Source organism: Triticum aestivum, chromosome 3A (genome assembly GCF_018294505.1).
Source record: "Triticum aestivum cultivar Chinese Spring chromosome 3A, IWGSC CS RefSeq v2.1, whole genome shotgun sequence".
Classification (NCBI taxonomy): Eukaryota; Viridiplantae; Streptophyta; class Magnoliopsida; order Poales; family Poaceae; genus Triticum; species Triticum aestivum.
The window spans coordinates 731,550,918-731,559,242 of NC_057800.1; positions in this window are offsets into that span (position 1 = coordinate 731,550,918).

An 8,325-nucleotide genomic window follows, 5' to 3' on the forward strand; every position below is an offset into this window, starting at 1 on the left:
GTTGTCACATCCCTAGTTCTGGCCTGACCTATGCTTGCTTCCATCCATGCATCATGTCTAAATTTCTTTAAATTTGAATTGAGGAATTTTCAAAGCCTCAGGAAACCTCTAAAAATAACCAACATTTAAATCTTCTCAAATGAGTCCAAGAAAATGTTCCTGTTATTCCATAAAAATATTGGTAAGAGGTAAAATTCAAACCAATATTTTTGGAGTCTCAGAGATATTTATTTTGACCATTTGCATTAATCCAATAACTATTTGCTTTGGATTTATATTTTATATATATTAAATATGACTCCAATAATTCTGGAAGTTTGTGAGTGGCTTTGTATATATTTTAGCAAGCCACATAAAAACCTACAGAATTTATAAAAAATGATTTAGTGTCTAAAACTAAATCAAAACAAACTGCAGAAAATAGAAAAGAGAAGGAAAGAGCAGAGGGGCTACCTGACGCTCACCTCTCAGCCCACCGGCCCAGCTCCTGTGCTGGCAGCCCACCGGTGCGGCCTAGCCCACCACTGCAGCCCCTCCGTCGTCTTCCTCCCCTCGCCCCGAAGCAGCTGCGTGCCCGGCGCGCAGGCGAGCCACGCCAGCTCCTCCCTGCCTGCCTGGCTACCCCCTCGTCGCCCTGGTCGCCTCCCGCGATGCCACGCAGCCCCTGGCTCCCTCTCTCACTCTCCTCGCTCCTTCCCCCTCCTCTGCTCCCCTCTCGCGCGCACCACCGAGCGGAGCTTGTCGCCGCCGTCCACTGCCACCACGGCCACCGGGCCTCCCTCGCTTCCCCGACTAGCCCACAAGCTCCGCCACTCCATCCTCGACCCACCTCACCGAGCCACGCCCCTCCAGAAGCCCCTGAAGCGCCGCCCCGACGTTTTTCCCCTCCTCGGACCCGCCGGTCGCCGTCGCCCGATTCGTCGGCTCCGGACCGTCCCCGGCCTCGTCTCCGCCTCGAATGGATCCGCTGTGAGCCCCCGGTCATCTTCCCCCTAATCCCGCCTCCGTTTGATTGCCGTAGCCGCCGCCCCCTTGCTAACAGCAGCCGCCGCCGCATGGGATCGTCGCCGGCGAAACCCCGGTGACCATTTGGTCACGAGCGTGCACCCGTTGTGCTTGCCGCGACCCATAAAGCCCCTCCAGCGCCTCAGCTCCCTCGTTTGTGAGCAGCAGCGTCGAAACGCCCGACGCCCGAACTCCGGCCGCCGCCAGGAGCTCGTTTCCAGCGAACCCCGGCCTCCCTGTGCCCAGCTGCGTGCGCCCCTAGATGCGTGGGAGCACGGGCTCCCTCTTGGTGCCCTCAGCGCGACCAGCCGCGGGCTGTAGCGCCGTCCCGAGCAACTCCGGTGAGGTCTCGCCGTCGCCGTGGTCGCCGGCGTCACTTGCTGACGTGGCTGGCTTAATTAGCCACTAAACACCGCACCGTCTCACTGACACCTAGGCCCCACGCTTTAATTAATCCTAGTTTATTTTCTGTTTAGTTTAATCTAATTACAGTGGCCCCACGCGTCAGTTTTGACCATGCTGACGTGGCCGTTGACCGGGCCCACACGTCAGCGGCACTAACCAGCCCCAGTCACTGACCAGTGGGCCCCACTGGTCAGGTTTGACCGGACCAGCCCCTGTTGACCTGCTGACGTCATGCCAACACCATGCTGATGCAATATTCCTTTTCTGGAATTTAGTTTATTTTATAAATAATCAGGAAAATTCCAGAAATAGCTAAAACTTCAATAAATCATAGAAAATTAACCGTAACTCCAAATGAAATAATTTATATATGAAAAATTATCAGAAAAATTCAAGGAATCCATCTGTACCATTTTCATGCATGTTTGAACAATGTTTGTCCTCTGTTTTGGACAAAACAAATAAAGGGCATTTAAATAATCATATATGGAGTTGGAATTTGAATCATGTATTCAAACCAACTTCATTTAAACCATAGCTAGGTGCATTAGCCCAAAACACATTCATATTGCCATGTCATAGCATGCATCATATTGTGCATTGCATTGATCGTGTTTCTTCTGTGTTTGCCGGTGTTGTTCCCCCTCGATAGACGTTGTACCGATGATGTGATCGTTGACACTGATGAAGACTCAATGCTATCTTCAGAAGTGCCAGGCAAGCAAAACCCCCTTGTTCATTCCGATACAATCCTACTCTCTCGCTCCTGCTCTCTTTAACTGCATTAGGACAACAACGACATATTTGTTACTTGCTGCGGTAGTTGAACCCCTTTATCCTCTGCATGACCTGTCATTGCCACAGTAAATAGATGAAACCCACTAGTATGAGTAGGAGTTGTTTGAGCCATGTTGTGCCTACTCATTCATGTTTGTTTGTCATGCCTGCTACTGCTTAGAGTTGAGTCAGGTCTGATTCATCGGGGATGAATCAGAGGTGTGTGAACATGTCCTACTGTGTGTGAGCTAAGTGCGTGAACACGATTTGGTAAAGGTAGCGGTGAGAGGCCATGTAGGAGTACATGGTGGGTTGTCTCATTGAAGCCGTCCTCAGGAACTGAGCTCTGTGTTTGTGATCCATGATTCAGCTACTACCATACATTGGGCCCTGAAATATGACCCCGCTCGACTTCTTATTCACCCTTGTCCTCTGTCCAGGAGTTGCAAGTAGTTTCTGGTGTTTGTAGTATGCTGGAGGCCGTGGGCCGCGCTGACCGAAGGGGTGGGCTGTGATGCGGTGGGCACGTGGCACGGTGTACCGGGCGCCCGTTTGGTGTCTCGGGAACCCTGTTCACATCGTTTGGGGCTGTGAGCGAAACTCCGGCCGGATCTCCTCATGGATGGAACCCGAATAGGCGATAAACCTGGACTAGAGACTTGAGTGTTTAGGTAGGTCGTGGTCTACACCCACGTCGGCTTTCGCTTGAAGTCTGCCGAGCACATGTCGTGTGCAGACGCTAAGTGGTGGAAACATGTATGAAGAAGTACACCCCTGCAGGGTTAACATCATCTATTCGAATAGCCGTGTCCGCGGAAAAGGAATTCTGGGTTGCTTATATCAGTTCATAGACAAGTGAAAGTGGATACCCTAAAATACGCAAGATAAGCGTGAGTGCTATGGATGGCGTTCTCGTAGGGAGACGGGAGCGGATCCCTAGTGGTGTATTGATATGGTGAATATGTGGACTCGTGTGCGCCACCTCAAAAGAGTTACTTGCAGTCGTAGTTCAGGATAGCCACCGAGTCAAAGCTGGCTTGCTGCAGTTAAACTCCACCATCCCCTTTGTTGATAATGATGCATATGTAGTTAGTTCTGATGTAAGTCTTGCTGGGTACATTTGTACTCACGTTTGCCTATTTTATGTTTTTGCAGAGAGATTTCGGTCTCGCTAGTAGTTCCACGTGGACTTCGACGTTTAGCTTGTTACCTCAGCTACGATCTTGTGCCCTCGGCAGGATCTGGTAGATAGTCAGGCTTCTCAGCCTTTTTCATTTCTAGATGTCTGTACTCAGACATGTTAAGCTTCCGCATGTGCTTTGACTTGTATGCTCTGATTGTTGGGTCATGACACCCATTTTTGTAATATCTCGCTCCTCAGAGCCTATTGAATAAATACTTGAGTCGTAGAGTCATGTTGTGATGCCATGTTGTATTTGCACATATCGAGCATATTGTGTGTATGTTATTGAAATGCTTGGTATGTGTGGGATCTGACTATCTAGTTGTTTATCCTTAGTAGCCTCTCTTACCGGGAAATGTCTCCTAGTGTTTCCACTGAGGCATGGTAGCTTGCTACTGCTCCGGAACACTTAGGCTGGCCGGCATGTGTCCTTCTTCGTTCCTGTGTCTGTCCCTTCGGGGAAATGTCACGCGATGAATACCGGAGTCCTGTTAGCCTGCTACAGCCTGGTTCACCGGAGTCCTGCTAGCCTAGTGCTACAGCCTGGATTCACTCGCTGATGACCGACACGTTCGATGCTGGGTCATGGATGCCTGTCCCTGTAAGTTTATGCCACTTTGGGTTTACGACTAGCCATGTCAGCCCGGGCTCCTTATCATATGGATGCTAGCGACACTGTCATATACGTGTGCCAAAAGGCACAAACGGTCCCGGGCAAAGGTAAGGCGACACCCGTGGGAATACCGTGCGTGAGGCCGCAAAGTGATATGAGGTGTTACATGCTAGATCGATGTGGCATTGAGTCGGGGTCCTGACAGCGTTGGTATCAGAGCTTGACTGCCTGTAGGATTACCAAGCCAAACTGGTCGAAGTCGAGTCTAGAAATGCTTTAGTTATGTAAGGGAATTGATTGTGGGATGGAACTTAAGGCTCTTTTACTCCTTAAACCTCATGCCCTTCTGATCTGAGTCATCTTATCTTTCCTGCGGGGTTAAGAAACTAGGCTATCTCTTCTTTCTATCAGGATCACGTGTTACTAATCTGTAGACTTATAGGATTGTTGGATTCAAGCCTCAGTTCAGTTCCTACTATCTTCTGTATGTTAACTGTTGACCTCGGAACCTTGATATTGTGCTTCTGAGTGGCTATGCCACCATTTTTGTAGCATGTCTCCAATCTTTTGAGCATTTACAGCCGTTATGCTGTCCGAGTCATCCCAGGTTTCTAAATAGTCTGATGCATTTGCAAATCCCTTCTTTTCGTTCCGATGTCTGTTTAGGCCAGATTAACCACACCAACTAGTGTGTTGAGGTACTTCATTGCCTCGGTATATATGTTGGAGCTAGTATTATGACCCTAGGTGTCTTAGAGTACTACCTAGTAAGCTAGCCATGATTTGTGTTCCCAGTGTGATGATTTTGGCCTTTATTCTCGAAAGCATCCCGTGATGCCACTTAGTAGTAGGTATTCTACTCCTTGGGTTTGAACCCGAGATTCATCCTACTTACTTCATGTTGATAGTGTTTGCTAGTTCCTTTAGGATATTAGTAACCTTTGCGATAGTCCTCGAGGTTCGTGATACATCCTTCTTCCAATTACCATGAACCATTCTTGGCAGGAGTTCTTCTGAACCAAAAGATGACAACAAGAGTGCTCTCGATGAGTTCTCCATGCTATATTGTGACTCTGCCAGCTCAACCTTTCTGCATGGGTTATCCGGAAGAATTATGTTGAACTTGGTTCGACATACTAATCTATGCATCCACAACTCAGAAAGTTATATGTTCCTTTGAGTTGTCCATCTTTAGTTGTCTACTGACCTTCGTCTATCAATTGATAGTCAAGAGTATGCGTGCGTTCGTTTATCGATGCCTATTATTCTTGTGGTCCGTCAAGCCATTCTATCGCGGAATGACTAGGAGAAACAAACTCCAGTACCTCTTCCATATCCAGGATTGGGTCCAAGAAGTTGTGCTCCGCAGAACAAATTGCTAATCCAGCTTTTGTTCTCCTCTACCTTGGAGTATTACCATCTTTTATATCGGGATTGTTATAGGAATTGCACACCATCCTATGAACTCTTGGTACAGTGATACTTCTTGCCATCATTGTTCATTCCTCGGTTCCTGTGTTATTGTAACCGGAATGCTGACAAATGAATCATGGCGTGTGAAATCAATACTCCTAGCAACCTTGTTGCTGGTAGTTAAAGGACGATAATCTCATTCTTAGCGTGTTGGTTCTTGAATCATCATTCTAAGACTGATCGTGCTATCTAGTCCTTATTTCTGGTGCACCCTCTGATCAATGAGTTAGGATTGTGTCAATACCTTGCTCTGTTGATCATATCGTCTTGCCCTAAAAAGCAAGGTTGTTCTAAAGCTTAGTAACATACCGGTGGTTCGTGATTTTCCGAATATCTTCTTGAAAATATCACCAGGTTGTCACCTGACTGTTATGTTGAGCTCGTGATCAAGTTGGTTTATCCTGTAAACCACCCTTTCTCCAAGAATTTGTGTTGGGTACCCCTGAGCTAGTTGGCTAAGCTGAACAACAACTTGGAGAGTTGGAAGATGGGAGCTTGTCCGATTTAGTTCATTTTAAGGGATATCTTGTGTGTGTGTGTGTGTTGAAGATAGATGATATCCTTATTGGTTGATCCTCGTGATCAATTGTTGGATCTATTATCTTACCTAAACCTTTGATTTGAGTATGGGCTATCGTCAAATCAAATCAGAACCAACGATATTCGTAATGTTGTCTTACTTGTGGTTGTTCCTCGAGCATACACCATTATATCTTTCGGGTCTGACCAATGCTATCACCTTTTTCACATAATTGTGGAATTCCACTAATATGGGAACTTGGATGAATTGTTGTTGAGCCCATTGACAACATCCTTATCTCCTCCATGATTTTGTTGAACATTAAGCTAGTGTTGGAAACTTGTGTAAGCTTTATCTTCATGACTCGTTCGTGAAGCATATGTTTGGACAAAAGAAGTGAGTCCCTCTAATTCATGTGCACTTGATGCAAGTTGCCGCCATGAATTTGAGAAGGCTTGTTTTACCTCCTTTGGAATCATCCCAAGTCAGTCATGCACGTGCAAAGAATTCTGTGGTCTGTTAGACTGATCATCTTCATTCCATATGTATATCCTAGCACACTAAGCCACTGATTGACTTGTTCAAGGAAAAGAAGTCTATGCTTGGGATCTAATCCATGGACTTGCGTAAAGACTTCGATATCCTCGATGATGGTTCCCCACCTGAACTCGGTAGTGTTTAATTATAAGACTACTACATGGCCATGCTTGTCTCGGACAACGTGTTCATATGTTTGTAGCAGAACCAGCTCATGTTTTGGAGCTTACTATCGTAGTTCATTCCCCGAGAATCTCGCAACGTCATCTCGTCGATTTGTGTTGCAAACCTTCATTTTATTTTCCTAGACTCGATGAGTCTGGAATATCCTGACACCAATCAGATCTGAATCTCAGGCAGATATGATGGTTGGAACTTTTCCCAAGAACTATAATATTGGCCCCTCGATAACCGGTAAAGGGGATGTCGTGGCCAACACACCCAGCCGGAAGACCCATTATTGTAGTATCTTGATTGAGGAAGTTGGCCACCTCCCCATAAGGATTTCGCAGGATTTACCTCCGTAGTTATTCCTTATGGATTCTTGTGCTCCCGAAGTCCGACCTTTTACTTGATGTTCTAGATATCAAACCATAATTATCTATGGATTACGCTAGCACATCAAGGAGAACATTAGAGGCGGAGTGCTAAATGTCTCTCGGTCGATCATCCAGATTTCGTTCCCTTGGCCTCGTTAAGGTGAAATCTGAGAAAGTGTTATCTTCCTTTGCATCTACATCTTCCACCGGTATTCATCATGGTAGTATGATGTGTTGCCAGAACCCTTGACACGGATATTGGTAAAACCTTGATAAATATGGAAATGCTCAAGTTCTTGAGAGCACGCACAAGCGCTACGTGTTATCATCGGCACTAACTGGGATTCCTCTCAGTTTCCTCGGCAATGCTATGACCTTTTCAAACAGTGAATTCACTCTCTATTGTTGGGTTCTTCCCCAGTTACCAGAATCATTCCCAGCATTTGCATTTTGTTCCCAGCTTGCACCGCCACTGTGCTATTCTACCATGGGTCTCTTCCATTTCTGGTGGTAAGCAAATTCATCCATTACGTTGTCTTCAACAAGGTAATCCACATCATCCAAGTCCGAGTATGCCATTCTACCGACCCCCTCCAAACGATCGCTCGAGAATTGCCTTAGGCTGGTATAAAGAGTTTCAATGATCTTTGAATCAAAGGTAATTCTTTTTGCCACTTAAGGGGATATATCTTCGAGTCACCTTCCCTAAGGTGCATCATTATGGTGTCATGTCAACTTAACTCCTCGCTACGTTGACAACCGTTCACCACCCTCTTAGGTGTGGAATTGTTGCCTACCTAGTAAACCTTCGTCATCCGTTTCACTCCATCCCTCTAGATGTGTGCTTCGTCTCTCAGCTCAAGAGAGGTTGCTATGTCTCATTCCGTGAGTTAATCCTGAGTTGTTCGATCTTCGAGAAGATCGACCCTTCTAGAGTATCCTTCTTCTCTCCATGTCATGTTGGCAGGATTTCTTAGAGCAAGACTTCAAGACAAGATGGTGATCGAATCAACGCTTTTATGAAGTGCACCCTGGATCGTGAAGATTATACTAGTTTGCGTTTTCCCTTCATCTTACCCTACACTTGAATCTCGGGTCGAGATTCTTGTTTAGTGGGGGTGAGTTGTCACATCCCTAGTTCTGGCCTGACCTATGCTTGCTTCCATCCATGCATCATGTCTAAATTTCTTTAAATTTGAATTGAGGAATTTTCAAAGCCTCAGGAAACCTCTAAAAATAACCAACATTTAAATCTTCTCAAATGAGTCCAAGA